Here is a 27,697-nt window from a genome sequence, read left to right as displayed (position 1 = left end):
AACAACCAAGGGAACTGAGAGAGAACAGCTGACAAATGGAGACAGAAGCTGAAAGGGGACTGGTGTGGAGCAGATGGTGGGTGGGGTGGGCAAAGCAAGAAAGTGGAATAGCTGAAAAACTAGTTCAGAGTAGGTAGTAGAAATGGAAAACAGCAATATCCAGGGAGAGCTCAGTAAAAGGACTGAGTTGGGGGGAATGGCTCAAAAGTGTTGAAGGAATCAAGTGATCAGAGATGACAAAGAATTAATGTTTGAGAAGAGCAGACAACATACTGTCAAAAGCAGAAGCCTACAGAAGGCTTTTCAGACCCTTCAGCCAACTCCTGCTTTAGAGCTGCTCTTGTCACCAGCCCTATAGCTTGCCTTTCCTGGTGCTGGTTATTTATTTCAGTTAGCTTCTGCAGCTTTATCTTAAAATCCTGGTTTGGACTCCTGTTTGAGATGTCACTTTTCACAAATTTAATAAACATTGTTATCCATTTTAAACACATAGGAGAAAGTTTGTTTACCCTCCATTTCCTGGGACAAGAGATTCTGAAATGTTAACTATTCTGTGCAATTTTGCCTGTTTTACTGTATTCACTTGGGACTTGCATCATGGAGATTTCACATTCAGCTGGTCCACATTTCTCTAAATTGGTTAATAACATTTTAATGCCATTTACAGTTTCAACTTGAGTAGATTTTTTTCATTGCTTTCCTGCTGCTTAAGCAATTGTGGTCAGTGTGTGAAGAACCTTCCATATCTTTGCGGTAAGAACCATAGTGAACATATTAGTGAATAACAAAGTATGCCTTGATGTGTCAGTGGCTTTGGGAATCACATCACAGGAAGTGCAGTACAGTTGGTTGTGATTCACATAGCTTTATTTCATATGGTAACTGAAGAGGGAAATGCTGATTTTTTTTTTTTTAATTGCTCTTGGAAATTAAGTGGCTTGAATTTAGTCTGCACTCTGTTATGGCTGCAGTTAGTCAAGGTTTTGGGGCTTTACTTTCGTTCTGAGCTTGTCTATTGTTGCAGTAGTACAGTTATTGCTGAAGAGAGGGGGAGAAACTCTTTCATATGACTAATGTTCTGCCCGTTAAAAAAGCTGAAGTAAATGAGTAGTTTATTAGGGATTGGCTAATTCATTTATCCTTTGTTTAAAATCTACTGTGCTCATCTTCTCACCATATCCTTGGCAGAGAGTATGAAAAAAGGAGTAGAAAAGGTGAAAAATTCCTCTAAATGTAGCTGAAAACAAGATCGTGGAATAGGGAAATGAAAACCGTTATATGCAGAGATGTAAGTGGACGAAAGAGCACTGAGTCAAAATTATGTGCGGCCTTCCAGTTGGTATAAACTGGTGGATGCTCAGGAACATCATCTGGGATTCTGTGCTGTAGGATGTTTGTGGGGTCTGCATGCCCCAAACTAAATACAGCATACTTGTGCATGCCAGTCAAGTTTGTAATGGTGTGGATGATATTTTGCTGTTGCTATCTATATTGTGGATTCCCCAATCCTTTGCTTTTTAGATGAATATTTTTAGTTTTGTGTGGTAATATTGAATCATGTGGTGGGGAACTTTCATGAAGGAAGGGCAAATTGTGAGGGGAAAAAGTGCCAGCAACTGTTAGCAGTTGTTCAAAGACATGAATGTCCCTTTATGTCTTCATCCTTAAGTAATGTGATTTTCTGCAGTAATACACAAATTTAGCCCCGTGAAATTCCCTTTCCTATGGAAAGGAACGCTGTCTAATAGGAGTGAAAACCTGTAAGGAAAAGGTTGATGGAGAGGAGAAAGGGCACTCCTCCAGCCTCTGCTGCAAATCGCATCAGCTGTCACATGCTTCACTTAGTGGAAGATTAACGCAGTAAAGCCATGCGTTCATCCTGGACTCTTTTGATGTAACTGCATGATACAGAAATGAAAATATTCTTATACGTTCTTGTAGCCTCCTTTTCTTTGCATCCTGTGAGAGTCTTAAATGAAGCTTCTATTTCAAGTGGTGCTCAAAAGCCCCACTAACCTCTGCAGGATTTACATTTTGATTAGGGGAAGAATGGCATAGTCTTTCCCTTTTTTTCCATATCTTCTTCATATTATTTTTGTTCGTGTTTTCTTGCATGGGGGCATAATTAATAATTTCAATATTTAAACTATTACTGTCTAAATCTTGTATGCTCGTATGAATACAGGAGGTCATGTTTCTCAGAATTATTATTCAAGGCCCAACAAATACAGGCAGCTGTCATGGTTCTCAGATCACTTAGTTCACATTTCAAGGATATCTCAGTAACTGCAGGAGGCAAACACTTGTACTGAAACCTGCTAAGACAGATGGGGTCCCAGGATCAGCTGAAACGACTGTTACTGTCCATGCCATACACCAGAATGAAAACCTTGAAAATAAAAAGGAAACAGGAAAGGCTGCCAGACAACCAGGCCACACATGAAGTGCTCTCATCCCAACTTTCTTTTGAAGATCTGTCCAATATAGTTTATAAAACTTATATAAACAAGCAAGTTTATTCTCATATGTGTGATAGATTTGAAAAGACTTATATTTTGAAATAAGTATTTTAGCCCTGGTTTAGCAAGGGTCTTTCTCTGTACCTGCTTTTTTTCCTTTTCCTTTTCACTCGATACCTTTGAACCTTTTGTCCAATTTTAGCTGTTTTGTAAGGGACTAGAGATCTCAGCAAAGAAATATATTTCTTTTCCTTTTTAAAATTTATTTTATTTTTTGAGGTGGGAGATGGGCCATGTGAGTGCCTCCACTGAAAGCAATAATGGAAGGTTGCTTTATTTGACATGAGAGAATCTATATGAAATGAGGCACTGGAAATCAGCCTGTATTATATCACTGCTCACAGGCTTATTTCTAATACTTTCCATCTGCTGTTGTAGGAGGAGCTGTTGAACTTCTGGAGCAGTAGAAGTTCATGACTTTTCATATAATATTTGCATTCATTTAATTAACTTACTTTGCAGTCAACCCTGTGACTCTGAATTTCAGTGGTCAAACAGTTAATAGCATGTGTGCTTAGGCACTCAATTTCTTATTTGGCTATGCAGTGAAAAGAGCTAGGGGATGCATGCTCAGATTCTTTAATATTAAATTGAACGGCTCTGATAGACAATTTCTATTAGAAACTAGATTAGGAAACAAGTTTTGGATGTTCGTATTTTTAAAGTGAGAAGTAGAAATTGATATGAAATCTCTCAATCTCTGAAATAACTCCTAATAAGGCAAAACAAACCCTGAGAGAGACCTATTTGGAATCTCTCTCCAGGCATGGAAGCTGTATGAAAACATATCAGAGTGTTTTTCTTTTATCAGACACTTTAGCAGCAGAGTTAAAACAGCTCGGTCTGCCATAGCTTCTGTTCTGCTAGCAGCCCTGTGTGCCAACTGGCCGATGTAACCATCTGTGGGGTTTCTGTGAGGCTTTTTAAGCATTTATCATTTTGATTTGGGGTATAAATGATCCAAATCCTTGTAAATGTTTAATATGTATGTAAGATGCCACGTGCATTATTCAGGCGAGATATTTTATAAAATGCTTATAAAATATTTCATGTAGAAAATACTTCATTTAAGATTTTGCCAAAGAAAGAAATTCCTGGTTGCAAATAGTAAAACAGTTACATGGCTTTTTTTCAGTTATTTATTTAGCTTTCAGGGTATTATCTATCTAAAGAGAATGGGAAATTAAGCTTTTGTTTAATTTATTGGAGCCATCTTGAAAATCAGAAGCCAAAGATGCCGGCAAACACTTGAGAGGCTTGAGTATAGAGTAGTGTGTAATTGCTGAAGATGTGATGCACACCTGGGCATCTTTTGGACAGTGTTTGCAGCTCCCCAGAGTACTAAAGTCATAATGAGGCTGAGAAATAGAACTTGTCACTGCTGGGCATTCATCTGGAATCATCCCTTCATTTGAAATGTTCTAAAAGGTATTTGTTCCAAATAAGTTTCTCTAAAGAGTAATTATTCTAAAGAGAGATTTCCACATTTTTTGACATTAGGAGGCAAAAATTCATAAACCTGGGATAAATTGAAGCAGAGAGTCCAGGTACTTACCGAGATGGTGGCATATTTATCCTACATCACCGAGCTGAAGTGTGAGGCAGAGGTTATTTACAGCTACGGAATTCATGTTGCAAGTATGATGCTTTACACAGAATGCAAGTAAGTGAACATTTTAGGGTTGGTGACCAAGTGGAAAAATAATATGTACCTGTTTGGATCAAACAAATTTAAATTTGCTGTTTCTCTCATTAAAATGTTTTTCATTCAACACCAACCACTGTTTTGACCCAAAAAATCTGGTTCTTGGAAAGGAAACATGAAAATACAGTTATAAGCTTCTTTTAAACAAAGCATTTTTCCTTAGAACTTTTGTGTAAGATATGCGAGAGGCGGGTTCTCAGGGTTTTCTTGAGGGACCTGAACTTTCAGCCCTTCACACAGCCCAGGGAGGAGCACTGTCAAGCCAGCAGGTGAAGGCTGACAGGTAGACAACCTGTGTGCTAGATTCTGCTTATATGCAGATTTCCTGGAGTTCTGGGCACACCATTTAATAAGTCTGTCTTGTTTCTTCTGTTAAAAACCAAAAAACAACGAACTTTAAAATGAAGTAAATAAAGGTAGTAAACATGTTGAGATACTCTTCTGGCTATATTTTTATTTGTGCAATATAATGCATTCTAGAGAACGTATTACTTTAGAGGGAAGTTAAGATTGCAAATTGAAGGTTCTAAAATTAAGGGCTGCCATATTGAAACATCATTGCCCTGAAAGCTGGACCAGGCACAGCAGGGCTGGGGAGCATGGCTTGCTGTGTGAATGCTTTGCAGTGAATGGGGATACATTAGCTGGTGCTGGTGAGTGAGGTTACATTCTTGTTTCCTTTTTGATAAACCCATGACTGGGCATTTACTGTGTATTACTTCAATCCAACAGCATGACTTTAATTAGAATATATTTTGTCCTCCCTTCAGGAAGGGAGGAATGACTTAGGAATATCTATCTATCTCTATATCGGCACCACCGGCACTTCAGACAGATACTTGTCCCTGTGAAGTGCAGGTGTAACTCTGTACTGATGTATGAATAGTGTGAAGTGATGTTCTTGCCAGCTAGTTTGTGGATGGATGATTTGTTGTGAACATTTCAGGGTTTATAATAGTAATTTGTGTTTCTGTTAGGGTAATAAAAATATTGTTAAACTATCCCAAGTGATTTAATTAAAATGAAGAAATGAAACCCACTTAATCCAGATCCTTTGTTCACCTCTGCAAGTTTGCACTGATTTGAATATACTGATAGCAGCAGAATCCTGATTTCCATCACTGGATGAAGGCTTGGCCTGCGAGTGCAGAACAGATTTCTCAGCTCTGATTTGACTTATGGATAACCTTGAAGGGTCATTCAGGATTTTATTTCTATCAGGCAAATAAATTGTTCTAAACATGTGCTGTTGTATAATAATTTCAGTCACTTAGTCAAAACAGGTTAATGAACTAGAAGAAAAAACATACATTTCTAAAAACACTTGCATAGAATGAATGACTGGAAGAACAAGTATTTTTGAATCTAGGGAACTTTATAAAATGACAGATATGAAAAAGTATCACTTCTTTGCATCAAAGTTATTCAACTTAGGAAAAATAAAAGTTCTAGTCATAAGACTATTTTTGATGGTATTCAATGGTAGGTAAACCAGTCTTTTGGGTAGGAATCTGCTCAGATCTGCCTTGTATTTCTTAATGCTTGCTCTTTGTGTAGAGCTCTGCTTTCTATAATCGTGTTTGCTTATACGATCACCATTCCACAGTTAGCTTTTCTAAACAGTCCTGCAGGCAAAGTGAGCTGTATGCAATTGCTTCAACTTCTGTACCTGCACAGCATATATATATGCAGTGATGACATGAAGGGCTAATACACCTTCGAGCCCCCAGTGCTCTTACCCAAGCGAATGAAAGCTTCCTGCTGTTGGTTTATGGGTGGAAGAAAATTTAGGTTTTATGGTTAGGTGAGTAGCCTTCTCATTGTCCATTCTCAGCTCATGAGTTTTTCATTGCTGTCTGTGCCTTTGGGATCCTCTTAGTGTATTTACAAGCTTTCTGCACAGTTATGAGAGTGAAAATGCTAATGTCAAACAAAAGGCAGATAAGTTGGCAAAAATACTGTATTTTTGAGGCAAAAAACCAGACTATTATTAGGTGATAGCTTTCTTTCCTCTCTTGTTAAATGCTAGACACGTTCTATAGGTTGCTGCCTGAAGTATAGAAGCGCAGCACATAAAACCTCTGCAGGGGACAGAAGCTGAAAATTAGGAATATTTAGGATTTGTTTTACTGGACAGAGATATGTGCAGTGTGTTTGTAATCAGTGACCTATAGTTTTAGTCTTGTTTGGGCATTCTTGTGGTTGTGTGTGTGTGCAGCCACCAGAAGCAGCCGGCTGAGCATGGCTGGAGAGGAGGGGCTCCAGCTGGGTGCCGTTCCTGCGCTGAGGGTGTTACAGACCAGATCCTGTCCTCTTGGCACAGTGCGACAGGGGTGCAAATGCAGCCATGTAAATAATAATGAAATCCTTAAATCCTCCATTTAGGGTTAGTACTGCTGGTCTGTACATAAATTAAAGACTGAGATACGAAAAAATAGAATTTAACATGAAAATCCATGGCTGGAATCTAGAGTGGAAGTCATTTATTGCATTAATAGTTTTTAATTTGTCTAAGCAGTATTATTGAAACACTTTCCATTTGGCAAAAAACCCTCAAAAACTGGCACAATGGTGTAATTATTGATGCATACAAACTAATTATCTGTGCAGAGTTTTGATCCAAGGATGTTACTGAAGTGGTTGTTGCCAAAATGTTTGTTAAAATCAGTATTGATGCAATTCTGCTAGAGTGTTTTCATTTTCAGGGCTGTATTTCCCTGCACACATACATTCACAAAACATGACGCAGTGTGTACATCTAACAAACCCACAAAAACTTCTGCTCCTGTGCACCCTGATTAAGTGTTTAGCTGAGATTTTTCAAAGGAATGAATTTGGCACTCAGGATTTGTGTCTAAGGGGTGGCACAATGCCTGATTTCTTTGACAGCTTTTTATGTGAGAAAAGTTTTTGGGTTTCTTTAATCCAAATCTTCCTTAGGATTTATTCTGTAACTATTCTGTGCCTGGAACTTGGTCTGCAGTGCTGAGAGCAGCACTACAATGTGAGAAAGACAGAGGGATAGAACGAAAGAAACAAAAAGCAGATGTATTGGGCAATAATATATACTGAATTAATATTCTTCTGATCTAAATTAAGGCAATCTAATATTCTAAGTGCAAACCAGATTTTGAGGCAGGTAATGTTAAGTTGGAAAAAGAAGTTCTTATTTCAGAATAAAAGCATCTATGTGGTAAAGGGAGAAATCTGAAACAGCAAGTTTGTTGAATTTCCAGGTGTTGCACTTTAAAAGAATGATCTTCTCAAAGAAGTGTAGGCGACAAGTTCAAGGCAAAACATTTTACTTTCCGATTCTGTTTGCTAGAACTTAGATTTTCATCTTTGATTTCTGTCTCAAAACTAGACAATAAATTTTAAAAAAATATATATTTACAGCACCATCATTGTGCCACTTTCAGGCATGGGTGGCATTGCTGTCTCCAAGCCATGGTGCAGTTGAAGCTGCTTTTCTTGCCTGTCCTTTTTCTTTCAGTCTTAGCACAGCAAGACCACAGTCTTTAATGAAACTTGAGAGACTTATGCTATCTTTCCTAAGGGGAGAGATGTTTGAATTTAAACAAGGCTTAGCTGTGAAACCAATATATATTTGTACTACTGTTTTAACAATGCTGCTTCTCTGAGTAGCAGACAAGTAAACTAGAAAGGGAGTTGTATCACACAGCAAATGCTTCAAGTAAGATGACGGGCAGTATGGTCTGCACAAGCCTGTCAAGTCTTGACTAGGCACCTTGCCCGTATTCTCTTGTTTCCATGATGCTTGCCTTAGTGTTATAGCTAGAGGATACATTTCCATGGCTTCCAGCCCACTTAACGGGAGTTGCACTTTTTCTTGCTGGCGAGGTTGAACAGTCTTAAACAAGGGTTACCCAAGTTCACAGTCAAGCGCTGTGTGACTTTGGAGAAGATGAAGCGCACCTTGGCCAGGCCTGGCAGCAAGGCTCGCCTGAGCTGCGCCAGCCGCTGTAATGTAAACCACTGGCAGTAGTGATGACCTGGCTCAGGCAGTCGTTGCTTGTGCATTAGTGTTACACTGGAAGTACAAAAAGGTGCCTTTCTCTTTTCCACTAATCCTTCTACCACCCATAAACCATTTATTTAGCAGTAGTGTAGTAGCTCTTCCTTTTTAGGGTGATATATTGTTAAGTATATGAAAGTATGTTGTTTAATCTGAGAGCTGGGGAGTAGTGTTTAACTTAATGTGCAATTACTATGTGGTGGTTAATGAAATTTACATATTAAACATCAAAAAGTGATTTTGCCAGTAGCAAATGGAATTAATCTTAATAATTGTTGGAATGCACTTTCAGTGCAGTGACCTAGCTTTATTGCTGCGATAATGCCATTAACAACAAAGTCTGAGTTCTGGAAGTTGGTAAAATCTATAAAACTTTATCACTTTCACCTTGGAACTTTATTAGTAGTAGGAAATATGTTAGAAAAATCTTTTCTTATTCTGTAAATGTTTTCTGTGTGGTCCTGTCAATGGTGCTTGGAGCATCTGTTACAGGGTGCTGTGTACTCTGTTGTTCCCAAGTGCTGTAGTACCAGTGAAACTACTGTTTGTGGTACACTGCAAATGTCGTCTTGTATTAAAGTCATGCTGCATCATGCTTCCCAAAATGCTCACATATAGCAAGGGATGAAATGACTGTGATAAGTTTGTGAGTGCAGAAAAGGGCTCACAGGCATGACTGGCTCTACCATTGCTGTCTTTTTCTGAAGCCAATACTGATGGTTTAGAAAGCAATCAGGAGTGTTCAGTTGCCAGGGATATTCCACGCTTTCCACCTGTCTATGTTTATCAGTGGACACAGATCCTGATCTCAGTGGCGATTTACTTTGTGGATTTGTATTTTGGTCAGAAGCAATCCTGCTTGCCTAATCTGAATGCCACTTAATTCCCCCTCAAGGACCATCAAGTGTTATGAGCCGATAGTGCTCATTCTAACACTGATAATTAACTGCCTGAAACTTGACATACCCTTGAATATTAAAACAGATTTTATAACATTTGTAAACAACTGTTACCAGGAAAAAAGGTAAAATTGTATGTGTCATTCTGTTTTCTACCATACACAATTTGAAGTTCAAAGTGAATATATTTAAATGAACTCCCCTGCAGCTACTGTTTACAGTAGCCTTCAAAGAATGATGAAAGCTTTTAAATAATGTAGAATATTACATGACTTATTTTTCAAAACACATGCACTGAATGTTTTAATGTGAAATGTCTGTGTTTCAGATTAGATGGATTGCAGACAGCTGCTGCGTTTACTGAATGTTACAGATGGAAGGGAAAATAAATGTAGGGAAAAGACTAAGAAAATAAAGGATTCTTAAGAGTGCCTTATGTCTGAACAGCAGTAACTTAAAGGCGGATCAGATTATCTCAGACATCATCTTGATAGCTAAGAAAATCTCACTCTCTTTTCCTCTTAAAAAAAACCCCCGGCAAAACCAAATACAGGGTCTCTGCTTGCTTATATGTGTATTTGCTGTAAGTTTTCTGGGAGAGCGATGTGCTGCCTCTTGTATTCCCTTCCCAACTTCTACTTGAGCTGGGTATTATGTATTTACCAGCTTTTCTTGTCTACACTGTTTTATCAAGGAAGCCTTTAGGTATTAATGTAACGAAGTTATTACAGAGTTTAAGAAGCAGACAGACATTTGTCCATTACATTTTTAACTCTCTAGCCAGGAATTTTTTCTTTTGATATGTTTGTAACACACTAACTGCTACTTCTTTTCATGCATCTTGACTTAATGCAAGTGAGAACCGAACTTCACGCTGATATCTGACCAGCCACATATCTACTCACCTTTTTTTTGGATGGGTTTTGCATTTTTAACTGAGCTTTAGGCTGTCAAAATTACATTGCTTATGCTATGAAAGATTGATTGAATTTGGCTTAAAGTGTGTCTACTCAGACCACAAGCATTACTGCCTTGTAAAAGCATGGTAAAAGATGCAAACAAAAATGTAATTACAGGTATTTCTGGGATAATGAGTTGAAATTTTTATTTAACCTCACCTCAGCTAGTACATTAGTTATGCCCTGAGCATAAAGCTCTATACTTCACAACTTGTCGAGTTGAAATTCCTTTATTGGTTTTGTAAACTCGCTGTTTTTACACTTTTTTTTTTTGGCTGGCTTGTTACAAATGATCTCTTCTGCTGACTAAAACAGATTGAGAGCTATCAGTTCCAGAAACAGTGCTTCATCTCTAAAAACTAGAGCACAGGATTTATTCCCCAAGAGGAATAGGTCTAAGGGAGCCCTGTTTCTGTCTTTCCATCTACAAAACGGTTACAAGTCTTCTAGGAAATGCTAGAAAGATTTGAATGACCAACAAAATTGTGGTGTATCCCAGAGCCACCTCATGGACAGCTGTAAGTATAGGAGTCCGCTCCGGGCTTGCTGCTTTTATGTTCTCTGGATGCCTGTTATACTGGGGCTTGGAGGACAGTGTATTTATGTAGTTTATGGTGTGTGTGTTAGAAGAAGCAGGGGTCTTAGAGGCCATGTTCTCTTAATGATACTGGAGCTGGGACGAGGATCTCAGTGGATGATCTTTTTTGGGTCTGGAGGCTCCTGAGGTTTAATACTTAGGGGACTTTCTTCCTTAGAAATGAGCACTTTCTGGCTTTGTTACAACTGCTGTAGCACATCTTAGTTGAGTCTTTCTCCTCCCTCTTTTTTTTTTTTTTTTTAAAAAAAGTACCTGTGTATGAACTTCTTATGTTTATTACCGTAAAATTGGCAGATGGGTTAAATAGGACACTGTGTCTTTTTTGGTACTTGCCAGATTAAATTGATAAAACCCTGAAATTTTAACCTGTAACTAAACAATGTTGTACCACAAACAAGGTGATTTATTTCCATATGGTATCATAGTTAAGGAATATTAGAGACAAAATAATGTTTAATATTATAATTATAATCTGTGATAACCTGCTACAACAGCAATAACATTGCTTCAGGTGCAGGAAGAGGAAATCTTCCTTCCCTGGAAGTGGAAGCTTTGATGTCTCCAAGAGAAATTATGTTATCTGGGTTAGAAATAACTGATAACAGAAAAACATTCTATAAACATAAATTTGGGTGGGATTTTTGTTTGTTTGGTTTGCTGGTTTTTTTTTTTTTGTGTTTGCACCATCTGCGTGAACTTGCTGTTTTTTCTGGCTTTGTACCCTCTGATGGCTTCTGACTTTCAATGTTTCTCTGCTGTTTTCTCCTTTAAAGTGTGATCTTGGTCGCTCTTTGTTTTCCATGATGTGGTTGATCTTTGAGTTCAGAGCCTTGTTCAAAGTCTTGTTTTAAATGGAATTTGAAGATGTCTCTAGCTATATATGTATCTAATTACTTTCACAATCTCTGATATAAAGCAAGCTTTTGTTATAAGAGCCCATCTGACAGGTCAGCCTCCTTCTTTACAGGAACTTAGTTCCTACCTGGCAAAAATCACACAGATGACAGACGCTAGGTAATGCCCTGGCTTGCAGTTGCACAATCCAGGCTGAAATCAAATAGGTTCAAAGAGTGAATTATTCTGTTACCCTTTTAAATGGCTTTACTAGCTTAAGGCAAGTCTTGTTTGACAAGGAGGTGTGAGAAAGCTTGCATCACAGCTGTCTGTACATTGACTGCACTTGTTGAGCTGTAGACAGAGCATTTAGGTCTTCAGGACTTACCAATCTATGCACATATTTTCCAGCATAAATAATTCTTTTTAATAAAAAACTGTTATTCAAAACCAGTGATCAGCTTGTATTCTCTGGATTCAGAATTGAAGTTGGGCAGATAATACTTTTGTCTCTCAAAAGTGAAATTACAGTAAATATAAGTTATTCCTTCACTATATATTATTTATGATGCCCTTATAAATGTAGTGTTTTACGGAAGCAGAGTAAAAGAAATGAATCTTTAATATTTGTATCATAGTGAGAGTTAATGAGAGGAAAAGAAATGTAGTTTCTTGCAATAGGAAGCAACATTACTAAAATTTCATTCCCCTAATTGGGGGAAAGAAGTCTTCTGATGCATATGCAGAAAATATCTATTTATCATAACATATGCATTACAGTAGCTGGAAACAACCTTCCTCTAATATTCTTGTAAAAATTGGGTTAGGGATTGGAAGTGTTCTTCCCAGCAGGGTAAAATAGCCTATATGCAACTCTATTCTGCCATGGTTTGGTTGTTTCCTTATTCCTTAATGTCAGTAGTTGTGAAGAAAAAAAATAGTAAAAATGAAATGGAAGCCTTGGGTTTTCATACAGCTGATAGGTGAAATGAACGTGAAGGAATGTGTTGGTTCTTTTTTCCAATTATGAATTATTTTGGATCTGTTTCTTGAAGACTGATATTTAAAACCAAAGCCCCCTCGTTGTTTATTATGTGAAGCTGGTTTTTCCTGAGCGTATTTATGTATCTTCTGCAACCATATTAGTTAGTGTGAGTTAGCTGTGTAGCTGTGGTTTAACAGCCTGGCTCTCTGTCAGCGTGTCTGCACCTCTCAGGTTTGCATCTGAATATCCCTTCAGCCCCGCGGGATGCCCCACGGCCTGGCTGCCCCCGGGCTGCAGTGATCCTCACCATCATTACGCTGCCTAGCTCTTCTGGGTGGAGTGTCCAGACTATGGTTAAAGCTTTGAACTGCTGTTTGGACATATCCCAAGTCTAAACTTGGCCATTTGACAAAAAAGAAATGTTCATGTACTTAGAATACTAGAATTTAATGTTGGCATATATTCCATGGCCTTGGATAAAACTTCTTTTCCCTCTTAGCTTCAGTTATGGCTTTCAAGACTGAGGATAGCAATATTGTATTGCTTTGAGAAATGATCTGCACAAACACATGCTAAAGATATAAAAAAAGAAAAAAAACCAATAATAATGACATCCTTCACATACTCCCTCTTGGGCTATAGGTTTTCTGTTACTATAAAACAAGGAGATAAGCCATCATCCCTTGTCCAAGAAATATTGAAAAAGATTTGACAAAACTTGCACAGGGAGAAGGCATTCATTTGTTGGCTCCTCTACTACACTTACCTTTAAAAATAAATCTGATTTTGTAAAGAAAAATTCCAAAAGTAATGTTATTTTTATGGTATTTATATTATTATATACACTCCTTATATTCAGCTCTTGATGCAAACCATCAAAGTCAAGATTATCCATGTTTATGCATTTAGGTTTTTATGTACTTTCTATTAATTAAGCAAATGATATGAAGTGAGTGTGCGCTATTCTGAAGCTGCATGTCTCTGCCCAATTTTTTCTTTTTGGAAAAAAGCAAATATCAAAAGACATCTTTTCTGTTACACAGTATGTAGTAACCACAATTCAAGATTTGTAAGCCATCATTTTCAACTGTTCTACTGGCATACATCAGTAGTGGGGAAAACAGATCTTTGGGAGTGAAAAATTGAGTCATACAAAGTAGATTTGTGTTTAATCTCAATGAAATGTCTTTCTTCCAAAGCAGAAGTTTCAGCCAACAGAACTTGAATACTAGAAGTCTATTTAATTTTGTAATAACTGTTGATTCATTAAGTATGATAAAGCTTTAAGATGAACGATTACACTATATTTCATGTTGTTCCAAGTCTGAGTTATTTTATAGATAACTATGCCAACAGTACAAAAGACTTTTATTAGTGTAGTTATTCCAGTCCCCTACTTTAACTGCTTTTCACATATGTGTGTCTTAGATACATGATGTTTTATGGTTATAAAGTGTATTTCTTTGGCAATGCTATGGAGTGTACAGTAGGGCAGATGAAACGTTTATGTCCTGTAAGATGTTTTTTTGGAACTGTGTGATAAGAGCAGTACAAGGAAATATGTTCTGGATTCAAAGGTGTGAAAATCAGCAGGGCAAAATTCATGCTAACAGAATAATCAGAGAATTAATCACAAATGGCACATGTTTGTAGAAGCACTTCCTTTATTTGCTTCTGAATATTTTTGCCTGTTTTTCATTAGACAGTAAAAAACTGTAATAGCTATTGCTGCATAGCTGTGTCCTTCCTCCTGTTGAAAGAAGCTTTTGGTGGTGGTTCTCAAAATAACCAGCTAGCTGTATAGATTTTCATAGTGGAATGGGAAAAATTTTTTCTGTGTTCTTCAGTATCAGGTCCATGACAATTTCAAGTCCTTTTTTTCCAAAAATATGAGAAAGTCTGGGATAGTTCTTATGAGGGCAGCTTCTTGACTGACTCAGGCTATCCTTTCATATTTTAGTGAGGAGCTCTTGTATGCTGCCTATTTGAAAACAGTTATTTTCAGGAGAAAAACCATTATGATTTAAATAGGAATTGTATATGTGTTTATACAAGGCTTTATTTTGTAAAAAGATGAAGAACCTTATGAAAAATACATGACCAAAAAAAAAGAAAACCCAAACCTGTCCTAAATACTTATTCAGTGTGTCTGCGTTGTGTTCTCTGATTTCAATTACACTACCCAAGGGATGTCTGTGAGACTTTTTTAACTAGTCAGAAAGTCTTCCTTTATGCAGTTCTCTCTGTCAATAGACATGAACTCTTTTGAACACAAATGGGTATTATGAATAAACATACCCGTACTTAGTTGAAATAAATGTTTGATGTATCTATAAATATATCAGGAAAACATAGACTGTATCATGAAAGTGTGATACCTGAGACTGAAAAGCACAGTATGGTTTTATGGGAACGGAATTGCCATCAAAGCATATTATTAATCTGAGGTCATTGAGCCTACAGATCTGTCTTCATAGTGGAGTTGATCTGGGATTTGAACCTTCTTGAGAGGAGGGTGGTATACCATGTATACACACCCACACCCCCTCTTTTTACTTTACTGAGAGATTCCTGAATTAAACCCAGGCCAAGTAGACCCTGGAGGCGATACTCTTAATCTGTTTAAGAGCTCATTCTTATCTTTTCCCACTGTCTTTATGTCCAGAATAAGATCTTTTTATATAGTGATTCTTAAACTGCAGAACAGAATTCCCTGTGGGTCTGTTGATGGAGACTTGCAGAGTGGGAGATCAGTAGCTCTGGGAGAAGTGTCAGCAAGTGCAGAAAGCAGGAGAACCTGCGGGAAGCCACTGTGCTGCTTCTTACTGGGACTTCTGGGCTGGAGCATAATATAAGAAAAAGATGGGATATAGCTTCTGGTGATCATGGGCTATCTCTGCTCCTCTCTATACAGTCGATCAGTCTGAAGCCTTGTCTTTGGCACTTAATCCTCTTCTGACACTAATGCCTCCTCACAATGCCTGCAGAAGCGGGAAAAAAATGACAATATTCCTCTGTACTCATCAGCATGCCTGTGAAAGACAGGTTCTTCTGGGCTTGATGCAGTTGTCCAGAAAACAACTGAACCCCTGAAACTTGCCTACAATGACTTGCAGAAGCAGTGGGAAGGCATCACGATGTGTGTTGGAGTAATCACCCCATTGTTAGGCTAAGCTAGATCCAAGAATGGTCAGTAAAGAATAGTTTGATACTCTGCTAATGTTTCCTATGCTGAGTGAAGCATGCTGTCAAAAAGTGTTTCATGCCTCATCTACCACTAAGTATACTACCAAGTGCTTTTAAAGGGTTGTCTCTCATTCATCCAACAGAATGACCTTGACAATTGATTTCATTATCTAGGCAAGTTATTACTGTGTCTTGCTCGCTATTAACTGCAACTCTGGAACTGATAATGTGTTCTTAATTTGAAATAACGTTTTAACTTTGTGGTTGCTGAGGCCAATCAAATGAGAAACAGGAAACCAGCAGAAATCACCAGTGGGAAATGTAGGAATTCTTTTGTTCATTAACATTTTAAAACTACATTGAAATGCTTAGTGATGACTGTAAAGATATATTAGTTTGATTTCATGTAAGTATCCAGTTCTTAGCAAGTGTAAGCCAGTGTATTGCATGAAAGACAAAGTCAGTGGACTGTGCTCTGAAAACAGTATTTTAAAGGATTTTATCAAATCAGAAGGAAAAAGAGAATACAAAAAGTCTATATACTTCTATATATTTTTCTATCGACAGCATCTGCAAGAAATTTGTATTGAAACATCTTTTGAACTTCTCTGTAACTCTTTAACACATCAGAAGATCTTTGAAAATTCAAAGTTGATATTGATCTTCATCCATGTAGTGAAACTTGAGTTTTCAGTTATTCTTTGTTCATTGGAACCAGGTTGTCTTTGTAAGTGTTCAGTTCCATTCATACCAAAGTTGTGTTATCTTCTTTCTTCTGGGGTTTCTGTTGCCCCATCACACGACATCAAAATAACAAGATAAGCAGACAGTGCTGTACTTCTGCATGCAATTTGGTATGAAATGTCTTAATGTGAATTACTGAACAGCTGGACATAGAGACTTTCTTGAAATCTGATCTTGTTATAATCTTGGATTACATCACTAGTTAATTGCTCTATTAGTTGTATGTTGTGGGGATTTTGAGAAGCTGCAGTCCTATATCAGATCCCCAAAAGAATTCTAGATGCTAACCAGGATCTGGCATAGGCTTTTATTAAAGTATTACCTAAGAGGTTTGAGGCCAAGACAACCTGTTCAGGGCTAAACTCTTTAGATCCAGGAAAATTTAGATTGAGATATGTTGTATATTAAGGTTTCATAAAAACAAATCGATAAAAGACCAAATTAGAAATTCTCTAACACAAAGAAACTCCTAGGCAGAGTCTTACATGAACTAGTGTCTTATTTTTTTATAATGTTGACCATCATCTAATGGGGTGGAAGGGAAGCTAACTATGAAAATAAGGTCATCCTGTTAGGAAAGGACTGGTTGTTGCTGATCTATGCTACACTACCATAAACCTACCACAGATCAATTAAGAAGGGTGTTGACTGTTTTTTAAAATCACTAATATCTCAGTTACTGCAACTGAAGGAGGAATAACTAAAGTGAATGTTAAGGGAGGGAGGGTGGTAATTGCTTGCCATGACCTTTCAGCATGCTTTGCTCTTTCCTAATTTTTGAAGTTTCAGTTAAACACTTCTATTTTTTTTCCTACAGTTCCTTGCCATTATATCCCTATGTTACAGAATTTCTTTTTAATGAAAAGCATAAAGGATTTGAAAGGAAGGAATTATCTTGATCCTTATGTTAGAGGTTTCCCACACAGATTTTATTTTTGCCATCAATATGCTTGTGGAAAACAGCTCTTTGGTCCTTCCAGTGCAAAGATAAATTCATATTTGTATTTCTTTTGCAAAAGCCCTTCACTGGACGTCTGTCCTGTAGAGAATACTGATTGTAATGAAAGAAAGATCTTTGTATCTTGTCTATGTCCCATGATGTTAGTTCTATGTATAAGAAGATACAAGCCAAAATGTATTCATTGTATGCCTCAAGCATGTGTTAAAACTATTATTTGAGCAGAGTTCTGCATTCTGAGCAAATCTATGCTGATATGGGGTGTGACTGACAAACATTTGATGATGTCCAAAATTCATATGTTTGAGACACCAGATGGTTCTTTAGAAAATAAAATTTGATTATATATCAGAGGGTGAGAGAAATATTTCATTACGAAAGTGCTTCCAGGCTTCAGGCTGAATGGACAAGTATCATCCTTTAAACATTTTTATAGATCACATTTTTATAGCCACATATAGTCGTATATAAACATTTTTATAGCCACACAAGTCTAACGTATTGGCACATTTTTCTATCTAGTATGGTTCTGTGTTCTTGCTACAAACTTCTGTCATGGACCTCTGGTTTATGGTCCAGTTTGGAAATTATTTTATTGTAATCTTATAAATTGATTTTTTAAATTTTGAAGTATAAAGATTATTGATGAAAGTCCTAGCCATACACGTATTTTTCTTTTATAATCTTGGTGTGGTTTCCTATTTTTGACCTTCATTGATCTCTAAGGGGAGTGCTTCGATTCAAAGCTTTGTTGGGATGTATAAAAATGGCACTGGGATTCTTGCATTTACCTAATGAATTTCTGTGAAACACTGGAAAAGCAAACACTGTGCAGCACATTGTCTGTAAACTTTCACTTTCAGTGCCTGCTAAACCTTTTTGAGTTTCATGATAAATGTTTCTTGCTTTTTACAGCAATTAATAATCTGACATATCAAGGAGAGAAAGTGGGAGGGAAGATGTCCACTATTTTTTTGAGTCCAGCAAAGGGAGAGCATTTTTAGTTCTTATGTGATATATTTTTTATATATGTGTATATATATTGTGATATATTTTTAATAGTGCTAATTAAATTATGATCAGTTTGAAATAGGAGTACGGTTCCTCAGAGTTACCAGGGCCATCCCAGTGTGCACCAGGAAGATAAGTGCATTTCAATAATGTGTGAACAAAGCCCTTTATTATGATGAAAAGGAAACATTGGCTTTTGTTTCAGAGAATTAGGACAATGTGAAATACATATGATGATTAGATACGTAAATGGAAATGTTTTTTCATTATTTGAATTTTCCTAGTCTGTCTCCTGTTAACAATATCTTCTGTAAAGTTTTGTTATTAATGTAAACCCAGATTTTTAAAATCTGAGTGCCATGCAAATGTTGTCTAACATCAAAACAAGTATGTTTTGAAAAGCATTATTCCATATTTTTAAATTTTATTAGAATCTAAATTTTAAAAAAAGCTTATGACTTGCTCAAGTTTCAGATGTTGCTTATTTAGCAAATTGCCCCACTTTAGAACCAAAGAGAAATTTTTTTTTAGAAAAATTCTCCTATATGTAAGCGATGACTCTTTCTAAAGTATAATCCTGAAAAGCAGCAAAGCAACTTTTAAGTCTATTGGTAGTTACAACAAAAACTTTTCTGAATGGGAATAAGGATTTCTTTTTCTTCATGAAGAGTTTAAAAATGGAAGTTAGTTCCATGGTGTCACATTTTGAGACAATACAATTTTACATGAATAGATCATACCACTTTTAAAAGTTTACTTTCTCACATTATCTGAGCTGAAATTGCTAAGAATTTATTTAGGAAGACATATATATTTGGTCCTGTTCATTGGAGTCAGTTATATGCAACTTTTTGGGGTGTTTACTAAACATATTTGGACAGTGGGCTACATAGAATTAGAGAATGTCTGGAGCCACAGCTCACTTGTGACTTTGCCTGCACCACAGCCTGCCCACAGGTGCATTGTAGCTTTTCCCATTTCTTGACTGGAAAGGTACTATCAGAAAATTAGTTTTGGGGGCTTATTGACACGTGATTCTGACTTGCATTTCATTTGATGCAAAATAAATAAATAATGGAGAAGTACTATAAAAGAATAATAAAAAACCCCAACCAACCCAGAGCACCTTGTATAGCTTTTACCTAGTTAAGTAAGCATGAGAGAAATGTGAGGAGTTCAGCACTGAACCCAGGCTGCCCAGCTGGATGATGGAAGTGCTGCAGGTGTTCAGAATTTGAATGGACAAGGCCATGGGCAACCAGATCAACCTTTGCAGTCAGCTTTGCTTTTTTGGGTTAGGCTAGATAATTTCAAGATAGCTTTCAACCAAAAGGGTACGATGATGCCATGAAAACAAATGCTAATATTGCTGAAAATCTTCCATGCAGTTTGATTTTTGAGTTCAGTAGTTCCATATAAAGAGACTACAGTCACACAAAGCTACTAGTAGTCAATCATCAGTATGCAGAACTATTGTGTGAAATGAGCACTCACTACCCTGAGCTGTGTGTACAATAACTGGGTTATAAACACGTGTATCAGTACTCCAAAGGTTGGCTGCAAAAAAGTGTCAGTCAATGCAATTACCTGGTTGTGACCCACTTGAGCACCCTGCAAGAAGAAATACATTAAATACTCCTCATTAACTAGAATGCATATGATGATCCAATTCACTTTTTTCTTAGAGAGTTAGGATTGGAAATGGCTTGTTTTAGGAATGGCAGCAGCCGTTTAATACAGGTAGAGGTTCATTAGTACTTTGCTAATTGGCATCAGTAAGTTTAAGGATCAAGAAAAGAGACTAGGAAGTAAAGTATCTGAACTAGTTTCCTGACCTCATTTCTGTTGCTAGATAACATTAGACTCTGAAAATGTTGGCACCAAACTGAATAGTATATAACCACTAGCTGTTAATTGCCAGTGGAGGAATGAGAGAGGTAGTGAACTCTGAATGTCTTCAATCTTACCCTTAAAAAAGTCATATTCTCTTGCCAGGAAAGGCAATCTGATGAGTCTCTATACTGCCATTAAGTAAAAGGAATTGATCAAAGGTTTTAAACAAGGTTTCTTAGGGATTTTTTGGACCATCGGCAACCACAGCTAATACCTCTTCCTATCCAGACTTGAAAGCTGCCTGTATTCATGAAGACATTTCTTTTCCAAAGAAAAGCTGTTGAATAATTAAGCTAGTTAGTTTCTCTAGTGACACTTGCGTTTACAATTTTTTAAATTTCTCAGCCTGCCAGTAAATTGGAAAGAAAAATAACACTGAAAATCAATATCCTTTAAATGTGTTACCTTTGGAGGTCGCTGAAAGCCTTCAGAGCTGGGCTGACAGACCTGTTTGCTGGGGAGGACATGCAGTTCCTACCAGTGGCACAGCACAGTCCTTGCCATACTAATGTGGCTCCTGTCTGCCTCCCTGTAAGGGATGGTCCTCCTCTGTCCTGCTGAATGTAGGCTGCCGGGCAGTCATTCCTCTGTCTCTGCAGCACACTGTTAGCTCTTGTCTTTTTTTTCAGTGAATTCTTGGCCCCTCCTCTACTATCCGAAGAGGTATTTATTGTGACCTTAAATAGTGAGCATGCTTTCTTAACAAATAAAGCAATATAAAGGGAACTAAGCATGTTAAATAAATGTAGTTATTATTTATAATTTTTTATTTTCAGGAGCTTCTACAGTTGCATAATCATATCCTCTCGTGCAAATATGCAAATAAGATGATAATACTTGATTAGAGTTCTCAAGTTTCCATTCTAACATGTGTGGGTTTTTTTGATTTGGTTTTTTTTTGTTTGCTTTTTTGGGGTGGTTTTGGTGGGTTGGGTTTTTTTTGTTGTTTGTTTGTTTGGGTTTTTTTTTAGAATATCTAGAGCTTTCTTCTCAAAAGGTTTCTTTTGGTGGTGTCTTGATAACAGTGAGTAAAGAAAGAATATTTTTTCATAATTTAAACAGATGACAACTTTCTGATTTTGATGGGTTTCTTGGTTCTACATTTCTACTACTGCCAAACTGGTTGCAGGGATATTTAATAATCTGAATATCTAAAGCTTCTGGGTAACCACCTGTATCTGCTCTCAGAATTGCAAAGAGAATTTGCAGTTTTAAGAGAAGGTACATGTTATCTTTGGTTCTTGGAACCAATTAAAACAATGTCAAAGATAAGAGCATACTTATTTAAGTAGAGGTGTATCATCTAAGATGTTAAAAAGTATGTATGCAAACATTACACCATCCTCAGTAGCACATATGAATATGGTTTTGTCAGCTGAGAACCCTGCCAGATTTTGAAGCTGAGAAATGTGCTTTCTGAGTACTCGGGGAAAATGCCTTCTGTAACAAGTCTCACAGTAGGACTAACTGAAACAAAGTTGGAGCCAAATAATACAGTAAAATTTTGTAACACCTTGCATTTGTAAGGGCCTTCAGAAACATCATCTGTTTCACGATGTAAGGTAACTGTGTAAAATGTATAAATTACTGATTTTATAGACAGAGAAACAGAAACAAGGCGGGTTTAAATAACACAATTTATGTACTTGGTGGTTTTGCTCCCAGGCCCTTGAACATGAAGATCTATGTCTGCCTGCTTTAGCAGAGTTTCTCTGGAAATTAAAGTGCCATATAAGGTTATACCATAATATAAATATCTTGGTTGGTTTAAATTAGAAAATATTTTTTTTCTAACATCAGTGTGAAGAGAAGCAGCACTGTCACATGTAAAAGGAGGTGAGGAAGAACTAGCGATTTGGGGGAGGGGGAGCTACATTCGTTCTGCCTTCTGTGGCTGGGATGGCTCTGCTGTAGAGCAGGCAAAGCAGTGGAAAGACATGGACGTGGCCTGTTGTAAGTGGAGGGATTAGTGAAGCAAATATTTGTGGAGAGATGCAATAGAAAAATTGAAGTGAGCAAATCTGTGCATGTGTAAATCCTTCTCAGCTAACATAGCTACTGTACAGTTCAGAAGCACTGGTCTAGCAGTGCTCTACTTCTTCTACAAAAGGACGGTTCAAATAGCTTTTCTGGCCATGCAGATGTCCGTGCAGTGAGAGTTTGGGGAGGTCAGTGACAGCCATGTGAAGTGGAGCTGAATCACCAGCACAGATTTCAGGAAAGCTCTGTCTTGGAAAGTTGCACTGAAATATGTACCATGAAGCTAACCAATAATGTTGTTGGTCTTCACTGACCGCTTCAAGCTACTGACACTCAGAAAGGTTGGACTGTGAATTTCTGCCTCCGTTGCATTCCTTTCCAGATGAGGCAGCTCATCTTAAAATAATTTGCATCTCTAAGATGCAAAGTAAGCTGTGTTTTGCAGACTCTTCTGGGTTGATCCTGGTCACGTTACCCAGCAAGCTGTCTGGAAATAGCAACAGAAAACAAGCTCTTCTGTTCTAAGGCAATTTATAAAAATCATCATAGTCCCATTAACATCTGAAAAGGTATGATAGTCTACCTTATCTGATGCTCTGACTCCCTGTAATTTACCCCACATGTTACTTTGCAGTGGGCAGAATGTGATAAGCACTGGAAGGCATCAGCAGTTAGGAACTAGCAAACTGTTAGCCTATCCTTTTTGGAAAATTAATAACTTGAAAATACTTTCAGCAAAAGTTTGTCTTGCAGCCTCAAACCTTACTTAGCTTGATGAGCTCAGCATGTTAAGAGTATATAGGGAATTTCAGTAAAAAAGTTTATGTGTATCTAGTGATAGTAATTGTTTTAAAGAATTCAGATCCATGAACTAGATGTGAGTTCACTGGGAATGGGGTATTGGTTTTAGGGAGATATTGGAGCTTTTATCTTCTTCCTGCCCTTAACTTGCTGAAAACTGTAGTGCTGCCTGGCAGATGTGCACATTTCAGCCATTAACCTTATGCTGTCCAGTGCCTTTCTCAACAGTGTAACAATGTCCTTGTCACTGTTATCCCAGAACTACAGCCAACAGTTACTCAGATAATACTCTTCAGCAGATTTAAGAGCCCATCTGACAGTGACCGATGTTGAACACTGGTCCTGTAAGCCCAGAATTTCTCATTTGGCTCATGGCTCCCATTAACTTCCAGGTGTAGTTATCTTGTCCCTGGCATGCCAGGGCACATGCAAACCTCCTGAACTGTCTTTATTCTGGTTCTGTGGGTTGAATAGAGCATAAATGGCTCTTAGTCAGGGCCATGGGGAGAAGGTTTATCAAACAGCACTGAGCACCATCTGTGCTTATATGTAAAAATGTATTAGGGTTTAAAATGTCAACAATAAATTAAGCCAGGTGTTCCAACATAAAAGCTTTACTGCTGTTCTCTTGTGAGAAATCTAATTAGGATGTATTAGTTGGTAAAACAGTAGGTGCTCATGTACAGTGTGCTTTCAGCCGTCTTCATAATAAGATCTCTTTCTTTTCCCACAGTTTATCACAGAAAGCTAATTTTCCTCTATTTGCCTTACAAGTACAACAGTTACCCATCTTGATATTTGCACTGTCTCATCCCTGTAGTATAGATTTTAATGACTTTCCTGTCAGGTTTGCTGCAGTATCTTTTGGATGGGTAAATCGGGTTCACATGCGCTGTTCCCAGGCAGCCCCGCTCCTCTGAGGCTGGGTTTTCCTGTATCTGTGGGGAGTGGGTGTTCCAAGACACACAGGTATCATAGTTTGCCTCTGTCTAGGCTGTGCTGATGAGATAGAAACTTGGCCATCATGTGAAGATGATCTCTTTTGTAGCAATGCATGATGTTGCAGAAGAAAAATGGACCATCTAAAGGCAAATGGAACATTTTAAATACTCATTTTAAAGGGATATGAGTGGATGTATGGGAGAGATTTTAGAAACTCTGACAGTAGAAAGAAAAGACACAAGAAAGAGCTAGCTGAACAAGTAGAATGGAAATGACGAAGTATGTAAAATACGTGACTGACTAAATACCAAATTGGAAAAGATATAATAAGGGCAGAAAAAGGCAGCTCATTTTGAATTAATACTGTGTCTGTCTTGGCATCGTCTCAGTGGTATTCTTGATGAAGAGCAAGAAACTGAAGTTGAGAAGCTTGAGGGCATCTTTCAGTGGCCTTGGTGATTTCACAAAATACCAAATAATGTTGGAAGAATGAGGCTGACAAGTTTGTTGTGCCCATTTTGAAATCTTTTTTTTTGAAAGAGAACCTGAAATGTCTGTGACTTACGAACATAAGGCAGTGCCTGAGTACTTGCACCTGAAGGCAGTATTAGTCTCATGGTGTGGTTAAAATATGCACTATTTGGAAACTGTATGTTGCAGGATGGAGTTAAAAATGAGTTGTCTGTCTGAACGCTAAGCTTCCTAGTTGTCAGCTTAGGCAAGCTGTGTATCTCATTCAGTGTTCTGAAGACTTCTTTGGAACAGGATTCTGTAACAGAAAATTATTATGAGAGCTGTCAAGTCTTGCTGATTCAGTCTATGATGGGCAGTTTGCAAATGGAAAGCAAAATGATAAATCCTTATAATTCTACTACTTCCTCCAATTGAGCTACATAACTGATTTCTGAGCTGCTCCAAATCATACTTTGTCCTTTAAAATCAGACATGGAAGAGAGAGAGCACTGGGGAAAATCAGAGGGTCAAATAAAAAAGGCCGTGGAAATTGAGCTGGGAAGAAGCCAGAAGGTTTTCAGGCTTCAACCCAAAATTTTTCTAGTGAGAACAGCAAAAGTAAAAAGGGGCTTCCAGATGGGTGGTTGACATTAAAATGTATTTTATTGCTTTATGTGTGCAATACAGAACCAACAAAATATTTCTGTTTTAAAAGCATTTGCAAAAAAAAAAAAGTTGTGTCATCAGACTTGTTAGAGCCATACTGAAAAAATAAGTAAACGGGGATAAGGTGAATATTACTGTATTTATCTGTAGAATTAAAATTGAAGTAGTCTTTATACTAGGATTTTCCTGATCTCCTTGTACCCATTTCTCAAATGCAATTTGTGTGAGAGTAGCTGTGCTTAGAAGATTTCTGGAGTCAAATACTGGGTGTAAGTGGTAGAAAAGCCTAGGACCTTAAACTGCTACTTTCTAAGAGTCTTGAGGTATTTTACAAGTAGAATTAAACTCCACAGCATTCTTGATATGTGACTAATGTCTTTTTGCCAATGAAAAACAGATCTAAATGAGAATGTTTTCATAGTATGAATATCCATAAATGGGATGTATATCTGAATGTATTCAGATTCAACATGATGTTTGGAGGCGTGGAGGTAGAACTGAATAAACCTCAGCCTTTGACTGCAGACCTAGATGGAAACATGAAACAATCACTATCTAACAGGGAACATTTTCCAATTAGAAACATACAACCAGTGCTTCTTAAATATATAATTATTACCTTCCATTCACAAAAGAATATGAAAGTAGAACGATTTAGTGATACTGAGTATTTTTTTCTGGTCAAATACCCCCTGAGTGACCATCTAAATATCATCCATCCAGATTTTCTGACTGACATGGCTTATGAGCAGAGCTCTTCATAAATACTTGATAAAATATACTAGATAAGATTTTTTTTTATTTAGAGCCTATGGTGAACATAATTGTGACAAAGTAACATTATTGACTGCAGAACAAATGCAAAGTAACATTATTGACTGCAGAACAAATGTAAATCTGTCTTGTCGATGTTGGTCTAATAGTCTTAAATTTCACTTAGTCATGAAAATTTTCTTAGCCCTGTCTTTGCAATGAAAAAAACCAAAATCAACCAATCATGTTGTCTTCATTATATAATAAGCAAACATACTATTTTTTTGTTGATGATTACAAGATGAATTTATTATTCATTGGAAGACTGAAATGAAAACAGCCTAAAATATATTAATTTTGCTTTTTAATTAAAAAATATTAAAAAATTGAAGTTGTAGAATTCAGTAGACAATTAGTGTTTTGAATTGTCTGATGGTGTGGTCTAGAAGTAACACAGATCCTGATAAAACTTTTTTAAAAAAAAACCCCAAACAAAAAAAAAACCCAAAACAACAAAAAAACCCACAACAACAAAAAAACCCCAAACCAACTCCTCCCCCCCCAAAAACCCCAACCCACCTTGTAAAATTCTTTCAAAACCGTACTAAACTCAATGCAAAATCTCTATGAATGTGACTGGGTCCCTAGGCTGTCGCTTCTCATATGGCATACAGAACAGATTACCACCTCTGACCAGCAGTAAGAAAGAACGTAACCTCTACAGATGGTAAGCAATGGATTTCTTTGCCAGGATTTTGAAGCATCCACTAAACATCTGATCATCTCTAACTGAGTATGGAATTGTACAGCACACCCCAAACCTATAGTATATAAACAGTACCTGAAACTCCTTATGGCATTTTTCAGAAAGCTGGCTCATTTATCCATTCTGGTAGATGTCATACCAACCTGCATTTGGTGTGAGTTGCTTGTTCATTTTGAAATTGTTAATATTTTATATTGACATGAGCATAACAAAGTAACTCACTTTAATTTTTCTGCAAATCATTAATTATGCTTAGTTACAATGTACTCTCTGAGGAACCTTGTGACTTCTTGTGAGTGTATGAAAGGTGCTGGGTGGCTGATGGAAAGTAGTACTCAGAATTTGTGAGGAGTTGGACTGGAACAGAAAATACTTCACTCTGACATGGTTTTAAATTGGGTTTTCCACTGATTTACCAGTGTAGTATACTATATGGAAATACAGTCACTTCCTTAAGGAGAAGAAAAGAGATATCATAAAAGATGCAACAATATTATTATGGTAAATTTTTTTCTTCATTTAAAATAACCCAAACCCATACCAAGGCATTGCCATTTCAAATAGAATATGATTATATTCCTGCCCTGTTTTCCTGTTCATAGTTTTGTCTGAAACACGCAGATGAAAAAACAACATAGGTTTATAAGTAGAAATCTGTCCCTGCATCACCCCAAACAATTCTTATCACTTAGCTCATCAGAAATGTCATTCATGTGCCTGATGTATCTCTGCTTGAAGTGTGTAGTCTAAAAATGATGACATCATGAGGGGTGATTCAAACCAAGCAGATCTTTGTGTGTGTCTGATATGATGTATCCCTCCCTAGGCATTCGTTTCTGTTCTGTGCTAGGAGTACTGCAAATCAAGAAAGGTGATTAATGTTTTTCACTCAGCAGCTCCTTCATACTATGCTTTTAAAGCACATGAGAAGATAATGGCCCAGCCCCTCTGTGGGGTTAATTGTTAGGACTATTCTAGGGAGTGTCATGACAAGGTTAAAATATTCAAA

Source organism: Strix uralensis, chromosome 16 (genome assembly GCF_047716275.1).
Source record: "Strix uralensis isolate ZFMK-TIS-50842 chromosome 16, bStrUra1, whole genome shotgun sequence".
NCBI classification, from domain to species: domain Eukaryota; kingdom Metazoa; phylum Chordata; class Aves; order Strigiformes; family Strigidae; genus Strix; species Strix uralensis.
The sequence above is the reverse complement of the archived record's forward strand: the minus strand, read 5'-3'. Positions refer to the sequence as shown.